At 44.1% G+C, this 12,109-nt stretch overlaps 1 protein-coding gene across 5 annotated transcripts in view; it reads right to left on the reverse strand.

Moving 5' to 3' along the window:
* The window catches only part of Sipa1l1 (signal induced proliferation associated 1 like 1), a 280,919-nt gene that overhangs the window by 190,971 nt on the left and 77,839 nt on the right, over positions 1-12,109 (reverse strand). The window lies entirely within an intron of this gene.

Here is a 12,109-nt window from a genome sequence, read left to right on the forward strand (position 1 = left end):
GGGTGTCCTGTAAGAGCCTCCAGGACAGTGTAAAGGAGGTATCCCGTGGCACGTCCTGCCTCTCAGCACAAGAGTCTGAACTTCACAGGAAAAATATAGATAAAGGAGACTAGCCGGGTGACACCAGGAGAAGCACCAATGTGCTCTGTCCAGTCTCAATTGTCAACACTGTGGTTTTATGACAGGCCGTTTTGTTAGTGATGGAAAGTTTCTCCCCAAACTTCACTTTCTTCACTGTGCCCTTGGGTGATCTACATATGCTTCATTCATAAGGAGGAAAAAATTCCCTACAGGAGCCTTTCCCCCAACCAGATTTTCTTCCTCCTCCTCCTCAATCCCAGCTGGCTGGGGCTCAATATATCAATATACGCTCCAGGCTGGCCTTGAACTTGATCTGCATGTCCTGCCTCCAAGTGCTGGCATTGAAGGCCCCCACTACCATGTTAAATGTCTTTACCTTTACAGGGCAGCTCTAAGGCTATCTTCTCCAAAAGACAGTTCAATAGGCTAATGTCTTCTTGAGATGAGTCCTTGATGAAAGGCTAATGACCTAAAACCCTCAGGGGTTGGAGAAGCCCCTACAGGAAAGCTGACTAACAACAGTTGTGGAAGCTGCTGCTGAGGAGACCCACACGGCAAGTCCATCAGCATCTACCACTTCCAGACTGTAGGGGACCTGACCTCCAGGTAGAGTCTTCCATCTCTAAAGTTCCCCTTTCCTATCCTATATAGTCTGCAAGACCCCATGCCATGTGCATACAGTCTCACTTCAGGGGACTGCAGTCCTTCACTTGCTCCTACTAAAAAACAATCCCGCTTCTCTGAGAGGCCTGCCTTCTTCCCTTTTGTTTCCACACCTTCCTTCGACCTCATCGAACACCCTGTGGTGCACTAGGCACACCTGTGTCCTGTCGTCTCCTCCTCTAAGTTGTATTAATGTCCTCCTTGCACACATCTGTGCTGGCTTTAACACCTAATGCTCTGTGTCTGACTCACCAAAGACGGCCCTCTAGGAGTTACGGAGTTCCAGAAACCACTGCATGCCTGCTGCAGGGTAAATGATCTAAGAAATCACACATGATAGACCCCTTGTCATCAGAACAGTAGCCTTGAGACCAACTGAGAAAGGAAAATGGTGACTTCAACTCCAAGATGCTCAGAAGTGAACTTTTGCTCCAGGCTCATTTACTCTTCCTAAAAGTGAATCCTTCATTGTTCACAGAGCAAACCAGAGCCAGGTTTGCTGTGGACCTGGCCAGTCCACCTTCACTGCCCTCGAGCCAGGACCAGAGAAGGGATTCAGCTTTCTGCTCCAACTGCCCACAGTCTTGGTGTATGTATGACTGAGACTAGAATCACTAGTTCTGTGTCTCTCTGACTTCAGTCACAGGACTGCTGGTGTGCACCAGCCAGCAAAGTCTGACTCCAGCGAACATCCCAAAGAACATCTGCCTCGGACCTCGCCTGACCCCAACCCAAACGCCCAAGGGAAGCAGCTGCCTACACACGGCCTTTCTTTAACAACTACATTTTAAATACAGGCTGTTAGAAAGGGCCTTGGCTATTGCTTAACGGAAACAGAACTTCCTAATGCAAAAACACCTTCAATTCCCCCAAATCAAGTCTCTCAATTCATGTTAGAACTGAAATCCCACTTTGAAAGCCATGCTGCACTTGTTCTGTGGATCTGAGGGTATCTGGAACACAGGGTTCCAGTGTCGCAGCAAGACATCAATGAAGCCAGTGTCTCAAAGCACAGCTAGCCCCAGAGGTCTGGGGCTAAGGTGTGATGAGGATGCCAGCAGGAGGGACGCAGGAGTCATATGCTAAGCAGCTGACTTGATTAGCCAGGTAATAATCACAGAGGGTAGCTGGTACCCAACCCCAAACCCCAGCAGAAGGCTGTATTCAAGGCAGTCCACACCCAGCCTGAGCTTCAACCAACAACACAATCACTTCCTTCAGTGAGCACACAGAGTAACAATGAGCAATGTACAAATAGAAATTATAACTAGACCTGTGCTATAATCATTATAATCACTGTGAACTGGAGTTCCCAGAAAAAGCCACACCTATGGTAAAGAGTTTACAAGGCTGAGCAACTGATCTGAACTGACTGTAGAGAGTTGGAATGTTGCAGATCCAAATTATCTTGATCTATTTTTGGTGCTCTTAATAACCGTTCACTCTTTGTCTTACAAAACATCCTTGTGGCTATCACATAAGATTTTGGAAGGTACTAACAGACCACTAGCTTCTATAAACCAAAAGCTGAGAACGCCATTAGGTAGCTATCCCTGCTTGTTGAGACCCATCCACCTGATGTTCCTGCCTGAGCATTTGAAAAAGTGCCTGCATTCATGGCTAACTTTTGTTCTGTGGCTACATGAACTCTATGGCACTGTTTCCATAGTGGAACATGTTATTTGGGGTGACCTGAATCCATATCCTGAGCCACAGACACTCAGAGTTAGTGTAAGAATAAGCTCTCCCTTCCTCCCTTTGAGATGAGACTTGTGTTCTCCACAGACATGGCATGTCAGTGGCTAGAAGCTTAGTATGTGCCTAGAATTTTACGTAAAGATTTAATGCAGGAGTTTCAATTACCCTTTGATACACTACAAACCTCAAGGAAATTACGCCCCTCTCTAAGAGAACAGCATCAAGTCCATGGGACCGGGTGAAGGTTGACACACACTGAGATCTGAGAAGACTGAGTGAGCCACGGCAACTGAGCAATAAAAACCGACCGCTGTTATTACCACAATCCCTGTTTGACAATGAGAACAACAGGTACAAAGTAAAAAGCACAAAGGGAAGGAAGACAAGGCATTAGCTAATAGAGTCCTCAGTCATTCGTGCACGGCAGACAACCCACCTGCTCACCACGGCCCTCAAAGGGATTCTGCATGCGACAACCACACACTGTATGACACTAGACATAGGGACATCACAAACCTGCAGAAAATGTGAACTTGCAATAATGAGCCCTAAGTCCAGTAACTATGGGATGAAAAAAAAAATCAATACTCTACATGACACACTAACAAAGAAGCCAACAACAGTGTGTGCGGTCTTACGTCCCCACAGTTGCTAGGTGAATCAGAGAAAACTATTACATAGTGACACCAAACGCCACCCTAGCAGAATTCATCAGAAGCTGGAGCAAAGCACCTCCCACCATTTTTAAATGCAACCTAAACCCCGCTGAAAACTGCTCCCCAGGGCAGTCTGGAGGCAAAGAATAGCAAATACAACAAACAGATATGACTTTGGTCCAGAGTCTGCGCATTTGAATACGGTGACTCTTTTAAGTATTCTTTTCTATGGCATCCTTTTACTGAAACACCAACGGAGCCATTAACAAAAGCTATCTTTCCATTCAGTCTTTACAACTCCAAGCTTCCGTTGTGTTTTTAAGATCACAGACCACCAACTGTCCTGTGAGATTCCCTGAACTGAAGCCATCCCTCTTTTTCTGCAGAGTCCACTTAATTCAGTGTCAGCGTACTCTCAGAGACGGCTTTTCAAAGAACAGGAGGAAAAAGAATAGTTTTACCCCAGTGAACCAAGAGGGGATGTGAAGAAGCAGAAGTCATACCAGTGGTCTGACCCAGTAACTCTTTCTTATTAGAGGGAATTATCCTCAGAAAATAATCAAGCATCTCTATTCAGTGCACATGTAAAATAAATATAGAAGCTCTATCTATGACTCATCAGACAAATCAGTCTAAGGCGAGAGGTAGTATTACAAAGTATTCTGAAATGACATTCCAAAAATTATTTAAATGGATGGAAAATATTCAAAAATGCAACTAAACATAAAAAGCAGAAATACCATGAGATTCCAGCTCTGCTATTAGAAAACGCAAACATGCACAGAAAAGCACAAAGTAGGAGAACACTACTACTAGAAACAGCAGTGAACAAAGTATCTCTTTGTTCCTTTCCCTGAGCTACTGAAAACCAGCTTGTAGGGCTGGAGAGAAGTACCAGTGGTTAGGAGCCCTGGCTGCTCTTCCAGAGGACCTGCGTTCCACATGGCAGCTCACAATTTGCTGTAACTTCAGTTCCAGGAGATACAATGCCCCCTCTTTTGGCCTCTTTGGATACCAGGAATACCTAACCATACGAACATGCATGCAGGCAAAACACCCCTACACATAAACTAAAATGAAATGAAATAAAATGAAATAAAATGAAAATTAGCTTCTGTTACTCTTCTTGCTGTCCACAAGAACAAATCCCTTTCAAACAGGCACAGGAAAGCAGTTCCTCTCAGCTGACGAGTCTACTGCAGTCTGTAAGACATCTACTGCTCACTGTGTTTGCTGCAATGGCTAGAGTAACGTTTCAAATAAGAAAAATCAATTAACTATTATAATTATTTTTTTAAAAAAAAACTTTTGGAGATCTTTACATCCTGAGTGTAAAAAGTCAGTGTTTTATGAATAAGAGATGTTTAGCAGTACAGACACCAAACACTGAAAGCACATAGGCACTTTAATTGTTAACCAAGGCAGAAGAGATGCTTTGTTGGGTAAAGGGCTTCTGTGTGAGTCTGAGGACCTGAGTTGGGATCCTCGGGACCAACATAAGAAGCTGGGTGTGGTGGTGCACACTTGTAACCCTGGTACCAGAGCGGAAGACAGGAAGGTTCCAAGGAGCTCACTGGCCTGCCAGTAAAGCTGAGCAGGAAGCAGCTGGTTCGGGAGAGATCCCATCTCAAAGAAGTAAGGCGGAGGACAGTGATGAGGAAAGACACCTGCATCACCTTGCAGCCCCTACAAGGGGAAGCACAACATGGCGGAGCGGGGAGTTATGGTTAACCAATCTGAGACCCAAATCCTATCTGAGGAAACAGAAATTCTGTAAGGCTAAATCAAACTTAGTTTCAAAATAAAATTCCCAAGGAGGAGAGAAGATTGAGTTTCACTCTGAGTAATCACTTTATCTGAAGACAGAGCCACTGAACTTCCCTAGGTCTCTAAGGGGGAATGTTCCTTGTACTCCCACACTATCTCAGGCCTCAGGCAACTGAGAATCTCTACAGAGTCAGGAATACAGGAAGTCACAATGGTAACAGAACAGAAGCTCTTCAACCCGCTGACAACAAAGTTAAAAGTACCTACCTGGTTTTCAGTTTTCTAAATAAATAGAAGATGGTTAACCATGTGCCTTGGTACAATCAAGGCAGTGGCAGGGTTTCCTCCCGAACCTGGCTTGCAGGTGCCCCAAGTCAATACTAGTCCCCAAAACCAAAGCAAGGAAGAGGACAATCTCGTTCTCACAGTCACATTAAGAGCACAAACTATTTGTAAAGTATAAATCCCACCCAAACTCCAAGATGAGGAGAAAAGCAAAGGAAATACGACCTGGGAACCATGACTGGGAGCCAGTCCCAGGCGCTGGGAACTCCTATGGATAGCCATCTCTTGTCTCAGAACCAACCAGACGATAAGATACTTTGTGTTTCTTTCTGCTGAGGCTGCTCTGATTTCAAACTACCCTTCAGTCCCAAGGAAAGGACTGAATGTCACGCCGTCTTTCTCAGGATGAATGCTAACTTGATGAGAATTATCTTTTCCTGGCCCCAATGAAGTAAATCAAGTTGTCTTTGTGTTCACAGAGAGCTGAGAAGGCCAGTAGCTCCACTCTATAAGACTCTGGTACCTAACAGGTGGCAATGGATATCACTTTCAGGAACATGAGTCACCAGTCGAAGCACTAAGTGGAGAGAGAAACTAGCGCCTGAGGTTTGGGAGCCTCACTGTAAGCGGTTCCAACGCCACTCATCTAACCCTAACAAGCGTCTCTTCTCTGTTCTGAGGACTCTAAGAGAACGAGCGGAGTGGGCATAACGTGAACTAGTGAACTCCAGCTCTGCTCTCTCCTGCAGGAGCCAGGACATCCATGACTAGTGTTCTAGAACATGAGCATGGAACCAGATCTCCAATGAAAGAACAGAGCATTCTGCTGTCGTCTCTAACTGACTGACATCTCTCTTCAGAAAAGTACTGTTGTAACTATGGTTACACATACATTTTTCTTTTAAATTCAAGTTCACTTGGGTCTCCAAAGTCTACACTCTACAAAGTAGAAGTTATTCTACCCAAAAAGCTTATAGAGTACTCAGCGTACTGAGGGAGGGCTCAGACTGTTGTTCCCCAAGTGCCCTATTGTATATCTTGTCTCACTAAGTACAGGTAATGTCCTCCACTTCAACTTGACAAATAGATTCCAACTGAAAGCCAATTTCAATGTATATTCACCCATAAGAAGGATTGCAAAGAACCTTAACCAACCATGAAAAGATGAAATTATTTAGAAGAGATTTAATTCACAGATCTCAAAATTTAGTTAGACTAAGAGAATATTTGCTTATAAAAACGTAAAGTAACAGCTGGGCAGTGTGGCGTACACGCCTTTAATCCCAGCACTCGGGAGGCAGAGGCAGGCAGATCTCTGTGCGTTTAAGGTCAGCCTGGTCTACAAGAGCTAGTTCCAGGACAGGCTTCAAATCTACAGAGAAACCCTGTCTCGAAAAACAAAAACAAAACAAACAAAAAGAAAAAAAGCAAAATTTACCACCTGATATACCAAGGTCTTGTCTGTATATTGTCAACTGCCTCCTTCAGACTGTATATTAGACTAAAATTCACAAAAGCGGAACTGGGAACCAGCAAGAAGGCTCACCAGGCAAAGATACTTGCCACCAAGCATAACTACCTGAGTTTTATCCCTAGAAGTCACCTGGTGGAAAAGGAAAACCAGCTCCTGTAATTTCACATGCCTGTGGCACACACACACAAACTAAATAGATAAATAAGCAAATAATACATAAATACATAAATGGAATAGGTTTGCAGTAATGATGTTTAAATAAATTTTTAAAATAGTAAAATGCTATATATTTTGAGAAACAGAATGGCAATGGAGTATCTTAACAGTTTAAAAATCAACTGTGGAGAGCTTAATTCAAGAACTCTAGGCACAAAATTTATGTTCACATACTAATTAACACCAAGAGCTCTAGATCCCAGTAGCCACCAATGTGCAACAAACATACTTTGCTCCACTGCACTGGTTTCAAAACACGAGTCACAGAAGTGCAAACTCCATGGGGCCAGAAAATCTTTAGGGACCATTTTCTTCAAATGTCCCCATTTCTCAAGGAGGAAAAAAACCTTAATATTTATATAAAATGTATCCACTTATTAAAACTCTACTAAATGTTAACAAAATAATACTTTCTCATAATTAATTACTGGAATTAGAAAAATTCCAAGCCGCCAGGGAAGAAATCTCACTGCTGCTCCTTGCTTTGGCAAACCTCCTTGGATTTCCATCTATTCTCTGGGCTTTGAGTCAAGTAACTGAAATCTTGGCTAAGAAGGGGGTATGTTAATTTGGGATCCTGACCCTTCTGAAAGCAAAGAGAAGAGAATGTTATACTACGTGCTTTGCATTTTTAAGTCAGTCCATGAGATGCCATGGTTTTCAGTTACTTGTGTTCTATTTGGTTGTTTGGTCTCAAAGGAACCAAAGAGTACCTAGAGATTGCCACTGACATTTGAAACAAGTTATCTGACCAAGGGATTTTAAAATCTTCACAACTGACTAAAATCCAAGAGGCAGCTTGGCCAGCCTTTCCGCCCACTACAGCAGCTACTCCTAGGAGACAATAGGAGCGATCGCCTGAGACTTGGCCATCATCCATCCCTCAAGAAAGCGCTTGTTTGGTACTCACTGTGTCCCAGGCACCAGAGCCTCAGCAGACAGCGATGAACACAGTGGCTAGAATCAGCAGCAGATACCCTTAAGTCTGCACCCTTCTACCATACCACGCTAGGCTCAACTAGACAGTAAGCTTCAAAACGAGGGCTAACTAGTCGTCAACAAACTTTCTCCTCACTTTAGCGTTAATGGATTTACTTTTTTTTATTCCCTTGGTAAAGCAGCATAAACCCTGTCTAAGCAGCAAGCAGAAGGCTGTCATTTTATAGATAATTCACATGGCTAAAGGTTCAACCAGGACCCTTAGGAATTTTTGGGAAATAATACAGGACAGAGGTCAGTCACCAGAAGTGAAGCCAGAGCTGGCTCTTTTTTGGAACTAAGAAGGCTACACAAGGTCCCACCTAAATGGCCTGGCCAGTCATGTGTCTCATGAGGAAGACTCCCTTGGTGGACTTCAGATCTCAGATTCTCAAGTGATCCCCACACAGGGCTGTGTGTGCAAATCAGGATTCCAGCAGATGACCAACAGCCCTGCGCTTCCAGTGGCCCTGGGTCCTGATCATCATGCCGACAAGACTACAATCAGAATTATAATCAGAATTTTAGCCCACAAAACAGTTCTTTTTAAAGAAGTTTCCTAGAGGTTAAACCTAATTTATTTTTTCTTTTATGCTGAATCTTAACTTTCTCCCCCTCCCCCACTTTGGCTTCTTTGTGTAGACCTGGCTGTCCTGGGACTCACTCTGTAGACCAGACTGGCTTACAACTCAGAGATCCACCTACCTCTACCTCCTGAGTGCTGGGATTAAAAATGTGTACCACCACTGCCTGGTATAAACATTAATTTACTATTGCATTTCCTTTTTGTTTTTACCTTACTATGTAGACCAAGTTGGCCTTGAACTCAGACACTCTCCTGCTTCTGCCTCCCACACACTTTGATTAAAGGCTGCACAACCACACCTGGCACAGATCTTAACTCTCTTTGTCCATATCTTTTAAATATTTTAAAACAAAAAGTTATTATAGTCAAAACCAGCCAAAACTTCTCAACACCTCAGAAAGTGTATCCAAATTCTTCAGCAGGGCTCACTTCTGCCTATCTCTCACCTATTTCTTTCTGTGTCCTTCGCACGCCATCCCTGCAGACACACTGAGCTGAACACTACGTGGCAGTCCTGTCCTTCCTCACATAGCCTCTATTCACAAAGTGCCCAAAACACTGCTCTATAACCCCAGAGTTCACCTCTTCTACTGTGCCTAACTCAAAGGCCACCTCTCTGAGCATTTCCTAGGGTCTCTGCTGAGTTCCCACAGGGTGGGCACTACATACTGAAAGAGCATGAGCTTTCAAGACAAACACCATACTGTGGTGCTATTTTGTGTTTTAACAAATAAAGTTTGCCTGAAAATCAGAGTGCAGAGCTAAGCCACCAGAGGCCAGGCGGTGGTGGCACACACCTTTAATCCCAGGACTCTTAGAGACAGAGGCAGATAGATCTCTGTTAGTTCAAGGCCACCATGGGCTACACAAAACTGATCCAGTCTAAAAGAGAAACTGAGCTCACACAAAGCCTTTAATCCCAACACTAGGGAGGTGGAGACAGGGAGGGGGTGATGTGACTGGGTAGAGAAAGGACTATAAGGCAGGAGGAGACAGTTTGAGGACAGGATCACCCTTTCGGTCTCAGGTCTCAGCATTGGTAGAGGTAAGAACTCCAGTAGCTGGCTGCTCTGCTTCTCTGATTTCACTCCTGATAGCTGACTCTGAGTTTTTATTATTAAGACCAATTAGAATCTGTGCTACACCATACACATCTCTATTCTACCATAACAGTTAGGCATGAACAACACAAGCAATGGAATTAACCATATAAGACATGGTTCTGGGCAAATTAAGGCCAGGACCTCAAATCTGAATGTTAAAAGCCTGACCTTGCTTGGGTGAGTTGGGTGGAGCAGAAACATCAGGAACCTCAGCTTTATCCTCATTTACATGTGAAGAGCTGCAACTTATTTCGTGGCAAAAGAACAAACAGAAGGGTAAACAAATTCCCAGAAAGTAACAAAAAAAGCACACCTCTGCTGTGAGGGAGCACACCTCTTCTGCACAAGTGTACACCTCTACTGCACACACTCCCAAGCTCATTAAATGACTGAGAAAGATAAGAGTCAGTTCTCTTGGGCTCCTAGTCCACTGAACAGTCATCTCTTGTTTACCCCCAGAGTTTGACCTAACATTCTTGTGACTATTAGGTAAACCCTTCTGGAATGTAATAACTAACAGACCCCTAGCTTCCATCAACCCAGAGTCTAAGAATGTCATCAGATTGAATCTGAGACCAGTCTGCCTGCTATTTCCACCCACATAAATGAAAAAGGCCTTGGTGTATAGCTCTCTTTGTTCTGTTAAGACAAAAGCTACATGAAACTCTAACCACACAGGAACATGGTGTTTGGGGTGACCTAAATCTGTGTCCCCAGGCCACAGTCACTATATTTGGCTTTATTGCCTTTAAGGTGAGGATTGTGTTTTTTTACACTGGAAGAAAGAGTTACTGCATGCTATTCAGGGGTGACTCCACACCCCAGAACTCTCCGCTCAGCTCTCCTCTCTGATATAAGTCTCAGGGATCAACAGATAACCTTTTCTATGGTTAGCTCCTCCTGAAGTCACCTGCACAGCCCAGGCAGACATTCTGCAAGATTCCCTGATAAATAAAAGCCAGAGAAGTTAAAGAATTCTGAGGCTAAAAAACAAAGGACAACACTTGTTATAAGTGTTGCTTATTCTAGAAGATTACTTTCAAATACTAATGGCTAATCTGTGACTGCCTATGAATGGGACCAACTCCTCCTCCTCCTCCATGGCTGTGAACCCCTCTATGTGGCTTCTAGGGTACCGCTGGGGAAGATCACTTTGCCTTGCAGCAGCCACTGCCTCATCAACTCATCTCTCATCCTTTACCACACATCTCCCTTTAACTTTTCATGATCTTACATTGGCTACAAAAGCAGAGGCTCTAAGGCAGAGTTTCTTAACCTGTGGGTTGCAAACGCTTTGTCAACCCTTTATCTCCAAAAATATTTACATTATGATTCATAACAGTAGCAAAATGGCAGTTATGAAGTAGCAGTGAAAATAAGTTTATGGTTGGAGATCACCACAACATGAGGTCTCAGCATCAGGAAGGTTGATAACCACTGCTCTAAGGAACAAGACCCATGTGTGATTGTCCTTTCTTTCCAATACTTTCTTAAATCCCCTCCCAGAGAATGAGAATTATCCAAATCACAAGGTAACTCAGAAACTTGTGGTCTCTCTGCTAAGTGACTGTCCCCTCTAACGCCTCTTAACCGTTAAGTTTGAACAGAGCTAGACAGACGTTCACATCTGAGCCAGGAATTCAATGTCAGATCAAAAAAAAAAAATTTCATTAGTGATAAACACAAAAATCAAAAATGGCAGAACAGTGACCTGAAACTGGACATGCAGAGGTCCCCATCAAGAGCAGAGCAGGGAGACTGGACGCGCAGATCCCCATCAAGAGCAGAGCAGGGAGACTGGACACGCAGATCCCCACCAAGAGCAGAGCAGGGAGACTGGACACGCAGATCCCCACCAAGAGCAGAGCAGGGAGACTGGACACGCAGATCCCCATCAAGAGCAGAGCAGGGAGACTGGACACGCAGATCCCCACCAAGAGCAGAGCAGGGAGACTGGACACGCAGATCCCCATCAAGAGCAGAGCAGGGAGACTGGACGCGCAGATCCCCATCAAGAGCAGAGCAGGGAGACTGGACACGCAGATCCCCACCAAGCTCTGCAGTGCCCAGGCGTCACTCACAGCCTCTGCTGAAGCCAGATATTTCTCTTAGGAAAATGAGTGTTTCATGCTCATTTCTTGGGATTTATCATAAAAATGGCACAGCTTACATCAAGGTAGAGTTTGAAATTATTCATCAGATTAATCAAATGATAAAAGTTGACTTTTTTCTCTGTGTAGCCCTGGCTGTCCTAGAACTTGTTCTACAAGACCAGGCTGGCCTTGAACTCAGAGATTCATCTGCCTCTCTCCCTAGTCTGGAATTAAAAGCATGAACCGCCATACCCAGCTCTCTATAAAATATATTTTAATTTCATTATTGCCCAATGAGTACCAACTTACTAAAATGTCCATTTTCCACCTTGACATTTGCTCCACATGTCTTTGTGTGGGTGGTGGTGAAGGGGAAAAGGTCATGCCCCTGGAATTAGCCACTAGGTTCTCCCTCACCTGTCTGTAGCACATTCCTAGACAGTGTAGAAAGACAGGCTATGTGACTTCAGCAAAGCTTCAGAAGCCAACTGCTAACACAATCAGGTCAC

This window comes from Arvicola amphibius, chromosome 7 (assembly GCF_903992535.2).
Source record: "Arvicola amphibius chromosome 7, mArvAmp1.2, whole genome shotgun sequence".
Classification (NCBI taxonomy): Eukaryota; Metazoa; Chordata; class Mammalia; order Rodentia; family Cricetidae; genus Arvicola; species Arvicola amphibius.